The 14,577-nt window shown below is 45.1% G+C and overlaps 1 protein-coding gene across 3 annotated transcripts in view; it reads left to right on the top strand.

Annotated features, from left to right (window-relative positions):
* The first annotated feature begins 339 nt into the window (after positions 1-339).
* Positions 340-14,577, top strand: part of ELOVL7 (ELOVL fatty acid elongase 7) — a 70,470-nt gene continuing 56,232 nt past the window's right edge. The window contains exon 1 of one of the 3 annotated variants that reach the window (XM_084802582.1): positions 340-480. The gene's annotated coding sequence lies outside the window, so the exon portion shown is untranslated. Of the gene's footprint in view, positions 481-4,938; positions 5,096-14,577 lie in introns of those variants that run through there. The other 2 variants (XM_084802581.1, XM_084802583.1) reach the window with 2 other exon arrangements.

Genomic DNA, 14,577 nt, shown 5'->3' on the forward strand with positions numbered 1-14,577 from the left:
TCCTCCCCGCCAACCGCGCCTCACCCCGCGTGGCCACCAGGGTTTTCTCATTGCACATTCTCCTGTAATTCCTCAGTGTCACGCACAACGACAATCTCCACAGTATTTTGGTTAAGCGTGGGGATGACCCCAGCTGATGGCGATGGCATTTGTGCTCTGAAAGAAAGGGCACCAATACAGCGATCGGAACCGACTCCCCACGACGGCCGGCCAGGGTCTATCTAGGTCAGGCTCTGCCGGGGCTGGCAGGGACCCTGCATCCCTGGGTGGCACCTGGCGGCAGCCGGCAAGCGGCCCCGGGGGTAGGGAGGGCGGTCCCGGGTGACGCGCGGGGCTGGGAGAGCCGGCAGGTGCCACCCCGCGGCCTCCGCCCCTCACAGCCTGGTGTGGGCCCCGGCAGCAGGGGCCGCTGTGAGAGCCGCGCTCGCACCGCCAGCCGCCGCCCTCGGCTCCCGCGCGCGCCGCTCGGCTCCCGGCGTGGTGAGTGCGGGGCTGCGGGGCTCCGGGCCTCGCAGGTTGGGACAGGACGAAGCTTTCACGGGTGGCGCGGAGGGCTGCTGGGGAAGGGCGCGCGAGCCGAGGGGCTGGACTCCCGGGGTTCCCGCGGGAAGGGAGCCGCGTGGGGCCGGGGACCGCGTGGGGCTGGGTAGGGCCTCCCTCCTTCCCGCCGGGGCTGCTTGCTGAGCTCACCTGAGCCCCAGGGAGCCCAGCCGCCCTGTACCCCCCAGGGAAGATCGCGGCCCCTAGGGCATGGGGCGCAAAGGTGCTGCGGGTGGGACTCAGGGAGGGAAGCTCTTGCTCGACCTTGGACCGCGGAAGTCACTTTCCCGGCTCCCGGACCTGGCTTCCCAGCCGCCTCTCCCTAAAACAGGGATTCCTTCTTCCTGCTTCTGGGTGCGTCTGGCCCGCGGGAATTCGGGGCGCTGTCTCTTTGGCTCAGGGGACAGCATCCCGTCGTCTCGGTAGCTGCTGCGGGCCAGGGAGGAAGGATGAGTCCACAGTTGTGGAACAGGTCGTTCCTGAGACAGAGTAGCAAAGCCTGTCACTTGTCGCCTGGGCAGTGGAAAGTGGGCCTTTCCCTCTCACCAGCCCTCACTGATTGAAACTTACCGGATGCGGATGCGGGCGAGCGCCTTTTGGGACTACCTAGAGGGAGCGGTTCTGGCTCGCTGCGCCCAGCTCAGGGTGCAGTAGGGCATCGACTGGAGATTGCCTACTGAGCTCCCTCTTGTCCCTGAAAATAGCCCCTTTCTCTAGAAAGCGTTTTTCCCTCAACCCTGAGCTTTCACTTCTCTCCTGTTTCGCGTTTCTTGTCTAAAAGTCATCCTCTTTAGTGAGTGCCGCCACCTTAGCACCCCGCACTCCCGTGCTTATTTCCCTAATTAGTAGTTTACGCTCAGGCAGAAATTGGTCTCCCCAAGGTCATCAAGAACTAGGTTTTAAAAATCTCTGCTCCTTACCCCGTAGCAGATGCTTATCCCGTGCTTGTGTGTCTGGCACCGAGTACTTAAGTACTTAACGCTGCCAGTCTTCTAGAAGCTTGTTAAGGAGATACTGTTTTCAGTCCGGGCTTGGCCTCTCTAGCCAGCTAGGAGCTGTTGGCCACTAGTCTGGTGAACCCTGAGTTCCGTTCTTGGTTTGTACTGTCATGAAGCGCTGTGCAGGTTCAAGCATGAGGCTCCAGAGTCGCAATCTCTGGTCCCTTCTCCTTGTTGGTCTCACTGTAACAGCTAAAGCTGGTGTCAGTCTCTTTATTCCTCTTCTTGTCTCCTACTACTGGGTGTGAACCACGGGAGGCCTTGCACATGTTAAGAATTTTACTCTTAGGCCGAGTCACGTGCCCAGCACATCCATATATATATGTGTGTGTGTGTGTGTGTGTGTGTGTGTGTGATAGACCAGTAGAAAGATGTAGATAGATTTATTGATTGACACATTGGTTTCATGCAACTTCATTTTTCAATTCTACTTAACTTCGATTAAAATTTGGTGTCTCTGTGTCTTCATTTTAGTCTAATATCTTTGGGTAAACATTATAACACTCCATTTAACACTCCATTTATGTGCTCTGTATCTTCCTGAGGCTCCTGTACAAGATGATTGCTGTCACCATAAACCTGGTCACCAAGGTGCAAAACTCAGCTGCCCGGTCTCCTGTTACTAACCACCCCCCCACCCCCGCCAAATCCCAGTCAGGAACTCCTTCATCCAGTTTACTGTGATCTCATCTTGCCTTCATCAGCCTCAGCCTGTGCCCCACCCCAACCGCTCTTACACACATTCTTCGTTTACCATACACACGTTTCTTTTTCTCTTACTTGTTCTGAAATAAGGTCGCATGTATTTCAGGCTGGCTTCGAACTCACGGTGTAGCCGGCAGATGACCTTGAGCTTCTGATCCTCCTGCCTCTACCTCAGGATTATAGGCATGTGCTACCACTTCCAGTGTTATTCGGTGCTGGGGGAGGGAACCCAAGGCTTTCTGCGTGCTCGATAAGCATTCTGCCAACTGAGTCACATCCTCAGCCAACACAGTTCAACCACTGTTTATCTTCTCCAGTGTTTACCTTCTCCTGGGGGATCAAGAGTAACTTAAGTGATTACATGGTCAGATCTTATGTTTGGTAGTTGCTTAATAGATGTTCGTAGGATGCAATGCAACACGAACTAAGGTAGCACAGGTGCAGTAGCCTTGATGGTGGTAGAAATTAAGCCAGCTTTACAGGGTATTCATCAGTTTGCGTTGGTAGGTGTGGAGGACTGGCAGACAGAGGCGAGAGAGGCCTCTGCAGAGGGTATTGCCACACCGAGGTACCCAGTCATCCTGATTTAATCGTTACATCTCCAGGTGTGGATGCAGGAGCCAGTCATATGGGACGTGTGAATCTCAAAACAGGATAGGGAACAGCAGCAGTGCATGGCACATACATAAGTGCACAGAACATCAGTGAGGGGATGAGCAGTGGCTATACTGAATGGTTGGATGTCCTACTCAGTCAGAACACCACGTGATATCCAAGGAGGCTGCTGTGGGGACAATCGGGATTTTTTTTTTTTCTCCTCACAAAACCTGTGGGTCAGAACTAAGCTGGAGAGGCAAGGCCAACAAAGAATTGGCTGTGCGAGGTAAGATTTAAGGCGATGAGAAAAGACTGAAAGATACCACCAAAGCGGTGACACGGAAAGACAAGAAAGATAAAGTGGTGACACAGAAAGATAAGAAATATACTACCAAAGTGGTGACCCCTGCAGACAAGAGGAGAGTTCAAGAAGTAGGATTTTTTTCCCCTCATTTAATTCTTTATTCTCTATGATATACCTCTTGTGCATGCATCAATTTTAAAATAGGGAAGGGTGCTATTTAAAGCCATTGTAAATTGGTAGCATATCAAATTGAGAAACAACGTGGAATTTAATGATTCATATCATATATTGTGGACTGCACTATAAGCTGATCTTTAGAGAGGACTATGTCTTTTTTTATTTTTTATTTTTTTGAGACAGGCTTTCTCTGTTTAGTCTTGTCTGTTTGTCTGTCCTGGGCTCGCAGTGTAGATCAGGCTGGTTTTTGAATTCACGGTGATCCGCCTGCCTCTGCCTCCCCAGTGCTGTGCTTAAAGGTGTGTGCTACCATGCCCGGTGAGAGGGCTATGTCTTAATGTGTTTATGCGAATCATTCAGTTTTGGACACTCGGAACTTTTGAGAAAGTAGATAAACTCCACAAATTCGGCAGATAAAATATAGGTCTTCCAAAGACAGCTGCAGTGACACACACCTGTAATCCCTACATTTTGGAGGATCAGTTCAAGGTCGTCTTTAGCTACATAGGGAATCTGAGTTCAGCCTGGGCTCTATACAAGACCCTTTTCAAGAAAACTTTCTGGTCTTCTAAAAAAAAAAAAAAAAGTGAAATTTCCAGCTATTCGTCATAACTGATGTAGATAGATGAAGAGCACATACTAACACCGTGGACTGAGGAAAGCCCCCTCTTTATAAACGACAGAAATGGGGTGACCATCGCACACAGTTCTTACATATGAAGTGTTTCCACGAAGAACAACAAAGGCCCGTAAGGATGTAGGCATGGGAAACCCGTGTGCATTGGTTGGAGGAATGTAAAAACTGGCACACCTACTATGGAAGTCAGTATAGAGGGGCCCTTAAAAACCTAAACTAGAAACTCGCATATATTCCAGCCATACCAGTCCTGGGCATATACCTGAAGATTCCAACCCAGCACCCGTACAGGGACTTACATGTAGCCCTGTTTATTGTCATGAGAGGAGACCATGAACAGGGGAAGGAAGGAGTTAGGGAGGAGACAGGGCAGAATGGAAGACACGTGACGTGAAAGCACAAGGGGAGAGTGGGGGAGCAAAGCAGCAAGAGTGAGGGGTGCGTGTGGCTTTTACATTGGTTCTGGAGTTCAGACTCGGGTTCTCACACTTGCGCAACTAGTGCTTTACCTACTGAGCCTCTCCCCAGCACTCGTTTATAAACCCACAATGTTAGTCAAAAAGAAAAAGAAGCAGAATTCCATGTAGCCTGTAAAAAAAAAAAAAAATTTAGGTTAACAAAGAACCTGTCTGGAAAAGCAGCAGCTGAGATAATCTAATCGTGAGTAACAAAGCCAAGGTGTTTCACAAGTTGTGGACTGAGGAAACATTTGACTGTCAGCTTCATGTCAGGCAGAGTGGCTGGCCAGATGTTGATGCCTGACCTGGGGTTGTCTAGGTTGGTGGGACAATGTAGTAAATTTCTGTCATATGCAGGTGGGTGGGGCAGGCAAAACAAAGGGAAGGTCATGGAAGAGGAGAAGATGTAGGGTAGTGGAGGCGTGTGTGTGTGTGTGTGTGTGTGTGTGTGTGTGTGTGTGTGTGTGTGTGTAGGCAGGCCAGAGGTTAATATAGGGTATCTTTCTCAATATCCTCCTCCCCTGGAAATACTTTTACATAGCTATATAAGAAGGCATGAGATGAGGTTGCCGAGGCAAGCAGAAGAGAGGCTTACTGTGGAGGAGAGCCTTGCTTTGACCTACTGAAGAGTTTTCTTGTTTTATCCTGTAGCCAGTGGTGCGGGGGCCCCTGGAAGCAGGTAAGAGGAGGGTCCCTGTGAGGATTGGGTTTGTAACTCAACTGTCCGGTGTTTGACATTTTGGCATTGTGAACCACTCCCGTGCAGGCCCTGTCTCATTTCTCTATCTGACTTGGAAAGGGCAGCTGCCTTTATTGTTTATATTATCTGCCTGGATAATAATTAGCTTACATTATCAATGCCGGGATCAATGTCTTTGTGCCTTAGTGCTTGCAGGGTGCTCTCAACAGCATTTAAACTAGAGATCTCTGAGGGCTATTACAAGACAGATTTTGGTTTGTTGTTTGTTTGTTTGTTTTGGTTTTTTGGGGGGGTGTCAGTATTGGCTGCAGAGAAAGAAGCACTTTGTGTTTGGTCTCTCACAAGTCATCTTAAGTCAGCAGGGTCTGTACAGGGTCCTTGTCTTGCACCTGAGCATAGCAAGGAGGAGACAGGAAGGGCACCGCTGTCACACTAAGAGAAGCATGCTGCAAGGGTTCAAACTCAAGGTCTCTCCCCACTGTGCACACCAACTCTGTGGGTTGACATGAGAAGAGATGCTCTCATTTTTTTTTATGCTCTCATTTTACAAAGGAATAGGGCAACCCTAAAAATAAAGTCCAGCGTAGACTTTAGGGTCAGTGGCAGAAACATATGACCTAGTCGCCAAGTAACCTCAGGAGCCCAGAACGTTCTTCAGGCCCCCTCCTTCCTTCCTACCCCAGATGCCATCATAATTGGCTTGGTGTTTTTAGAATTCAGTGACGTAATGAAAACAGAACTGAAATAAAGAGTGCTTGTTACTTAAGGCTCTGTTCGGGGGCCTCCCCTGCCCTCCTTCTTACCTGTTTTATCATGCGATTTTTAGGTAGGCCATGGTGGGCAGGATCCAGTGGCTCAAAAAGGTTTATGTCTGAAACTCAACAGCCGCCATCAGTGTTCACTAGCTATGCAAATACAGTTAGCATAGGAGGATGACGTCATCCTTTTCTGTTCTTACCTGTAGCTCTAGCAGGTGTGACTTTCACGTGAGGAAAGAAGGTAGAAATAGCCAACGTTCTTAGGAATCTCAAGTCCAAATTCTGAGTATTCGGGAGCATGGGGTGGGCTCCTGTGCTTATGTAGAGTATTTTAAATCAAGCTGCGAGAGCCAATGTTTATTTTCAAGCGGAGGAAAAGAAATATATGAGTGATGGGTAAGCCATTTAACATTAAATATAGTTAGTGGTTAAAAAATTTTGTTGTTCCTGTATAGTTGCCATTCTTATAGGTAAAAAAAATGGTTGGGTGTTGGCAATTTGTGTATGGTTTCTCCGCTGCCCCCAACAAACAATGCAGTTCTACTGAGAATCTAATATGTTAAGGTGATATGACTGCAGGCTTCATTTCACTGTACACTGGCAGAGTAATGCCCAAAGGCAGAGAACACTGGCTTCCAGTAATGTGTTCCCATCCAGCTGCCGGGCTGTTTGCTAAACAGGAGTATATATTTATTGTAAATGCTTTGGTTCCAGTTACACTTGTGGTTGCAATAGATAAGGGATTGTGGGAACTGAGAAGGCAGAAGTTCCGCAGGAAAGAGTATTATTGTTTCTATGAAAGGCAAATTGAACTCTTTGGGCAATACCCACAAAAGCCAGCCACTGAAAGCATGGTCTGGAAAACTGTAAAAGATCCGAAAAGAAAACTGTAAAACCCAAACTAAGAAACAAGCAAAAAGCAAAAACCAAAAAACCTAAAACCAAACCCAGAACCAAATAAAAAACAAAAGCAAAACACCCACCATCACCAAAAAACAAAACAAAACAAAAAACAACAAAAAATTTGATCCAGTTAGAACATGAAAACTGGAAATTGGAGAAAATAAGATCTGGGTATGACTTATACCAGAAAGACATTATTGAGAGTTTCATCTTCAAGAAAGGTCTTAGAGATACTTTGAAAAAGATGGGAAGTAGTACATGTTTAATAGTTATGGTAAAGAAAATATTTGTTACTTGCAAAATTTTAAAGCAGTCCCCTGACAACTAAAATAGTAATAAATATTAATAATAAAATAATACAGATATTTTATTAAAAATATTATTATTACAAGCAACCAGACGCAGTTAAATTGCTGCTCTTTGCTGTTACCCATGGCACACTGTAGGAAGTGGTGAGAACTGTTGATTCCGGAGCTACTCCCATCTGCCTATAGCAATAAAGACAAGAGGAGACTTTGCCACTGGAACCCACCAGCGCATGGGGGAGATCTTTCTTTTCCTTGCACACCATTGCACAGCATCCCATCCTAATGGTACATGATCGGCTTGTACTTCTTGTTCTTAATTGGACTTTTGACATCCTTATGACTTCTAAATCCACTTTTAATAATGTGAGCTGATAGGTAGACCTTGAGTTGGTTTCTGCCTGCTGTAAGCGGTCTACGTGAGAGTGGAAAGCAAAGTCACACACTCTAGCCAGATCTGATAAAGGACATCACAGTCATGTGCCATCTGATTACTTCCTTAGTGCGGTTAGTCTTGACAAGCCGAATGGAGTATGCCATCACTTATCCTAGCCCCAAATATTATGAAAGTATTAGCCATTCTTTCTAAGGCATTAACAGGTTAACGAACAAAGTCCAGGTTATAACATATGAAGGAAAAAGTACATATTGTGACAACACTTACTGCGCAGTGGCTATCTGTCAGGCCCTGTGCCTTATCTCATCTAATTGTCACCAAGTGGCTGGAGAGGTGGAGCCGTGGTTAAGAGCATCTGCTGTTCTTGCAGAGGACAGGAGATCAGTTCTGAGCACCCGTGTTGGGCAGCTCACAGCTGCCTGGCTCCCAAGACCACAGATCTAGTTAGCTGCTTGGGAGAAGCATTCCATCCTAACGGTACATGATCAACCTGTACCGAGCAGAGTCTATGTGCTTTTCCAACTTAGGGTCAGTTTTTTCTCTGTCATGTGCCTTTATACTGAGGGTTTTGGTTTGGTTTGGTTTGGTTTTTCATCTCTTAAATGTCCCACTCCACTCTGGTCTGCATGTACCATGTTATCACTCTGCAAACTACACAGTGGAATATGGACAGGGCAAGGCTCTGTGTGCCGCCTCCAGTTTACAAGCAGAAAAACTGCAGCTGAGACTGTGCAGCCATGTACACTGGATTGAGGTGCACACGGATCACAGATGAAAGTGTTAAAGGAAAACACATGACTTTAGCACAGATGACTGAAAACATCTAAGCCCAAGCCATGGATCCTTCCTTTCCACAGTCTCTGACCTTAGTACTTGAGGTTGTCCCTTTTGAGTGGCAGCTTTGAGTTGTCTTGTTGGAGTTGTGTTTATGACGTTGGCAGGCTTTACTAGTGTTGGCTACTGCGTGTTCCCTAAAAAATACCTGTCAAACTTCAACATTGGTTTCCCTCTATTTCACCAGCAGGCAGAGAGAACAAGGGAGAACTGTTGACAAATTCATCCATAACAGGCAGGTGTGTGTTGGCTGTTCATTTCATGGGTTTTGTTTGTATGTTTGCTGTTGTTTGTTTTGAGACAGGGTCTCATGTAACCCAGGCTATCCTCAAAACCTCTATGTAGCCAAGGATGACTTTGAACTTTGTGCTACCCCACCCTTGTTTATGCAGAGCTTGTGCATGCTGAGCTGAACTTCCAGTCCATCCTTAATTCTGGAAACCAAGAGACATGGCTCCAGGAAATTTAAATTATTTTCCCAGGATCTCTTGAATGGTGGTCCTTGGCTTAGAAGGCAAATACTATGAAAAAGTATATATCCTATTGCTTACTTATATACTGAGAGTCTGCTTTCCAATGTTTGGTGGGGAAAGCATTGGGGGGGTATAGTTCATAATTTATGAACTAGTAAGATTACAGATTGCAAGGCACTATATAGTTCACATTCTATTTTACACACACACACACACACACACACACACACACACACACACACACACACGTCTGTAATGATACTATGACCCCATCAGAGGAGGAAGGTCAGTTTAGGTCATGTGCTTGTGATAAATGGAGCACTAAATGGGAACTCATGTTGAAAAATGTAGCCACAACACTGATGGCTTGGGTTTTGGTTGTTGTAAAGTAGTACCTGCCCCCCAAAATTGAAATTTGTCAAATAGGTCATATAAAGAGACTTGCTTTTAGATGACTGATCCATTTTGCTGAAAATGCAAAGATATTCTTCAAGTTACTAGTGGTTCCTCATTGTCTAACTTCCGGGCATTGATGAAGAGCTAATTTTTTTGTGGATTAACAACAAAAGTAAGCTCTTTGAAAGGGTTTCCCCAAGCACCTCAGAGCTGCTGTTACTTAGGCCTAAGATTCCAGCAGTAAGCAGCGTAGGTCTCTGAGACTTGATGTTCTTCAGTAGATGATGCAAGGAAGGCCAGGAACCCTAGGGAACATAGGATTTGTACATAATCCTGAGATGCTGTTCCACAACACTACAGGCTATTGTTTTAAAGAAGTTGGGAAACAATATCTGTAAAATACTAAGTAAAACTGAGGTGACTGTGAAAGGATTAGCTTTAGTGTTAATGTTGCAATTAGGCATAAGCCACTCACATCAGTCTTACCCATGTCAAGGGCAGCCAATCTTGCATCATGATATTGTGTGTGTGTATGTGTGTGTGTGTTTGAGAGAGAGAGAGAGAGAGAGAGAGAGAGAGAGAGAGAGAGAGAGAGAGAGAGAGAGAGAATGAGAGCACTCTTATTTATTCATTCATTGTGGAGGGGTGTTTAATTTAAAAACTTGCTTTGCCAATTAGCAAATGTCCTTGTGACATTTTCTTACGTACTTTGTTGGGGACTCCCGGCCTCCTCCTCGACTCCATCTTTTCGTTCCCATCTCTACCCAGACCCTTCTACTCTGGGTATGATTTGAAGGTTGTTTTCTTTTCTATCATCCTAGTTCACTAGGGGAAAAAATGTACTTATATAAAAAAGTTTGGATTTCTTTTTGAAGGGTGATAGGGGCGCGTGTGTAGCCTACATTGACCGCAGAGGCCAAATCCTCCTGTTTCTGTTTCCCAAGTTTTGGTATCTCATGCCCGAGTCACCAAACCTGACTAATGACTCTACTTTTTATTTTATTTATTTATTTTTATTTTTTACATGTACATCTATATTATTACACATATATACCATAAACTACCTACAGCAAGAAGAACCACAAAACAATCAGGAGTTATATGAATGTTACCTTCATATCGTTTTGGCTATTTGTATTTGACAACCTTGAAGAAAATATCTTTTCTATCTTGGTGAGTCTAAAATTCTTAATGTAAATCAGTATCTATCATATCTCATATTTATCAACTTAAAACATCTATCTAGACCTAAAAACATCTTCACCCTTAAACAACTAAGCTTAACTGTAAAACTAAACTATCTCGTGTGCAACCCATCAGAGACTTGAGAAGGAATAAAATCAATTATCTGAGTAAATCGGAAGTTTAGGTTAACAGCTTCTAAAATGAGAAAATGGCATAGACAGTTTGCTGCCTGCTCAGTCACCCAAAACTCTCTATAACATTGGAGTGTCATCTTCAGTCTTCTGGCCCAGTATATCTGACAGACATTTGTGAGGCAGGAACTATTGAGGATTTGCTTACCCTGTCTTGGCAGAGTTTGGCTGTCAACTCTGCCTGCATCCAAGCTTGCCTATTTTTAGGCAGAATTCTGTCTGTAGCCAAAAAGAGGACATTTTGCACAGTGGCTGCTTTGCCACACATTTGAAGCCATCTCCATAAGGAGGTTCTTTGATGCTCATCATCTTCTTTGCGGTAGGCTGTGTGTTGTCAGGAGTTTACCTGTCTTATTGTTAAAGAATCTTTAAAAGAATTAAAAAAAAATCTTTCAAGGCCATATTCTGTAATCTCTGAGGTTTCTAAAAACCTCATCTAACTATTTTACCGTATCTATCTATAGAAGCATATCTATCTGTTAAACCTAGGATGTACATTCTTGTGATAAAAATAGACTAGCAATTGACATCACCGTGAGTCAATCAACTAACAATTAACTCGTAGTACTTAATTATCCTAAGCAGCCCACAATAGCACTTTGAAAGTATTGGAAGTAAACCTTGTATTATAGTTGAGTTGTATGGGTGCAATATTTCATATTAGAGTATATATATATAAATATATACAATTCTTCACATATTATATATTACATATAATTATTATATAACATATAATACTAAATAGATAAACATGAATGTATATACAAACATCTATACCAATGAATTAAAAATAACCTTGTAAGCAACAATTAAGGCCTTAAGTTGAGGAGTAGACTCAATAATCTACTTTTTGTCCTATCATCCCTATATATTTCTATACACCCTTTCTTTTCAACTCCTATCTCCAAACCTAAGAATGGGAGATAAAGGAAAAGAGACACAACCCTTTGTCCAAGTTTGTTTCCTCTCTGGATAAGACTAATAATAACTTATAACCAACTCCCAACAAAAATAAGCAGCTATAGCCCAAGAAAGCAACCAAAAACCTATCAAACCCCCTTAAGGAAATGGGTTGTTGTTCTCTTATGGTTTCTTCCTACTGATTTGGGATGAATAATATCTTTGTAGGGGCCCAAATAAAATTGGAGAAAATGGTTAAACAAGCTAGGGATAACATTTGTGGTCCAGTTCCTACATGTTAAGAAATTCCAGGCTTAGGCCGGGCGTGGTGGCGCACGCCTTTAATCCCAGCACTCGGGAGGCAGAGGCAGGCGGATCGCTGTGAGTTCGAGGCCAGCCTGGTCTACAAAGCGAGTCCAGGATGGCCAAGGCTACACAGAGAAACCCTGTCTCGAAAAACCAAAAAAAAAAAAAAAAAAAAAAAAAAAAGAAATTCCAGGCTTAATTAAAGCCCTGTGTGGGACAGTCTGAAATGCTGGACCAATTGGGAGCCAAAGCTTTCTTCGAAGTTGTTCTGGGAGCTGTCCTGTTCTGATGAGGAACAGCAATGGAAGCACTTGGTGCTGGAACATGAAGGATGCAGGATGTCAGTGTCCAGCATACTGAGAAGGGTTGAATCCTGTCAGATCTGATCCAGCAGCAGTGTCTGGTTCTTTTTTTTCTGAAAATGTAATTTCTCACAAGCATTATACAGTCCTAAAATTATAAATGTTTGAGGTGTGTGTGATGCACAGAACAATTAGGGCTGGTTCTCTGCTCTTTGTAGGAGCAGAAGAAAGACATCTGCAAATCTTCATTCATGCCGTATGAACAATGGCATCCAATAATAAATCGCAGGGATTCTGTAACCAACAAGAAGCATTGTCTATGCCTAGACATTCATGTCTCAGCCAGTCTCAGAGCTGTTCCCATATAGTGGGATTAGGAATATAAATTACCTGCTTGCTCTGTAGTTTGAATTCTTCACATCCCAAATGTAGCCTCCTCCCTCATCACCTCCCAATCCATCTTCCCTCCCTCCCTCCCTCCTCCCTTCCTCCCTCCCTCCCTCCCTCCCTCCCTCCCTCCCTCCCTCCCTCCCTCACCTGGATTCTACTTTTTAAACATTACATTAGCATGGACTCATTACATGCCAGTCACTAGGCACATAAAAACTTAGATCAGTGTTTCTCAACCTGTGGGTCGTGACCCCTCTAAGGGTCGAATTCCCCTTTCACAGGAGTCACCTAAGACCATCAGAAACACCAGATTTTTACATTACAATTCATAACCGTAGCAAAATTACAGTTCTGACATAGCAAGGAAATACTTCTATGGTTGGCGTTCTCCACAACACGAGGAACTATATTAAGGGTTGCTGAGTCAGTAATGTTGAGAACCACTGACATAGAGATCACCTAGAGATCGCTATCTAGTGTTCACATCCAAATGAGCAGCATCCCTGTTAGCTCTGTCCACAAACTAGAAACCGCTAACCCTACCGCCTTCCTATAATCAATTCTCTACCGAGACACAAAATTAATTTTTTAAAAGCACAGGTCGAGATCACTTGACTGTTGTGCTTAAAAGCCTAGGACACGAGTTTGAGTTTCGGTTTTGCAAGATAGGGTCCTGGGGATGGATTGGGGGTGATGGCAGCAAACCAGCGTGAAAGTGTCTGATCGCAGTGACTTGTGCTTTTAAGGACGGTGAAGGTGCTGAATTTGAGTTGTATGTCTTTCTTTAAAGAAGTGAAGATGTGCCTTAAACTGGTAGCTTCTTATGATCCCATCTCACACACACAGACTGAAACCCACGCCATCACCGAGGCGGTGGGAAGACCCTGTGTTGCCTCCTCATCGCCAGGGCGCCAGGCACCACTCTCCCTGCATTCTCCCTGCACTCAGCTTCTGTTCTTCCTCCAGACCTCTTGGCCCGCATCCCCTCTCCAGTGCCCACCGTCTTTCCAACCACGTCATTGTGGGCCTCTGCCCTCAGTGCCTCTGTCACATCACACACAGGAATTCCTTTTCTTCAGGACTTCAGCCTTACTGCTCTTATTTGAGTTTATGCGTGTGTCTTCCCACAGAACATAGGTTCCTTGAAAGGGGGGATATTAATATAATCCTAGTGTCAAGAGGGTGCTTGGCACAGCTGTTCGGTGAAAGGGTGGGGGACAAGTCCCTTCCTCCACGAACCGCACAGTTTTGGAGCGACTCGGCAGTCCTGAGTTGTGCTCACTGGCAAGGACTTGAAAGCCCTCTCAAGCCAGGTCTTACGGAGAATGGTGACTAACTCTGCTCAACGTAAGATGATACACGGAGGTGGAGAGAAAGACGTTGGGGACAAAGAGTCTGTCAGCCTAGTCATGTCAAAGTCCTCCAGGCTCAGTAAGAGACTACCTCAAAAATAAATAAATAAATAAATAAATAAACAAACAAACAAACAAACAAATAAATAAAGTGGAGAGTGGTCAAGAATGGTATCTGATATTGATCTTTATTCTAGACACACACACACACACACACACACACACACACACGCACGCACACATGCACACACTTGCACATTACACGCACTGTGCACATGCCCAAGAGCCCACGTGTAAATGTGCCTGTACTCATACAGACATGAGTACGTGGACTTCGCACGTACTAAAAACACGGCCCCCCCCACAGTAGCTGTTTCCTCTCATTCAAGGTTGGAAAGAGACTCCCTCTTCCTCCTATCTCTTTCTGGATCCAAAATAAACACAGGAGAGAATAAAAATACAGCCATATATTACTAGTGAGGCATGAGAGGCCACCAGAGTCCAGCTTACGATGAGCCTAGTGTAAGAGAGCATGCGGCGCATCACCGGAAACACCTGGCTCCTGTGGACCATCTGCTCCTATAGGGCCCATTGTAAGCGCTCAGTCGTGTGTCTCAATGAGGCTGCCTTGCTAGCCCCAAACTATAGTCTCAGCAGCCTTCCCATAAGCCCAGGCCCATCCTTTCCAGCATAGCCGGTTGTCTTAGTTAGGGTTTCTATTGCTGCAATAAAACATCATGACCAGAAAGCGAGGTAGGGAGGGGGGGGT

The sequence above is a fragment of the Acomys minous genome (assembly GCF_964271855.1).
Source record: "Acomys minous genome assembly, chromosome: 11".
Lineage (NCBI taxonomy): Eukaryota > Metazoa > Chordata > Mammalia > Rodentia > Muridae > Acomys > Acomys minous.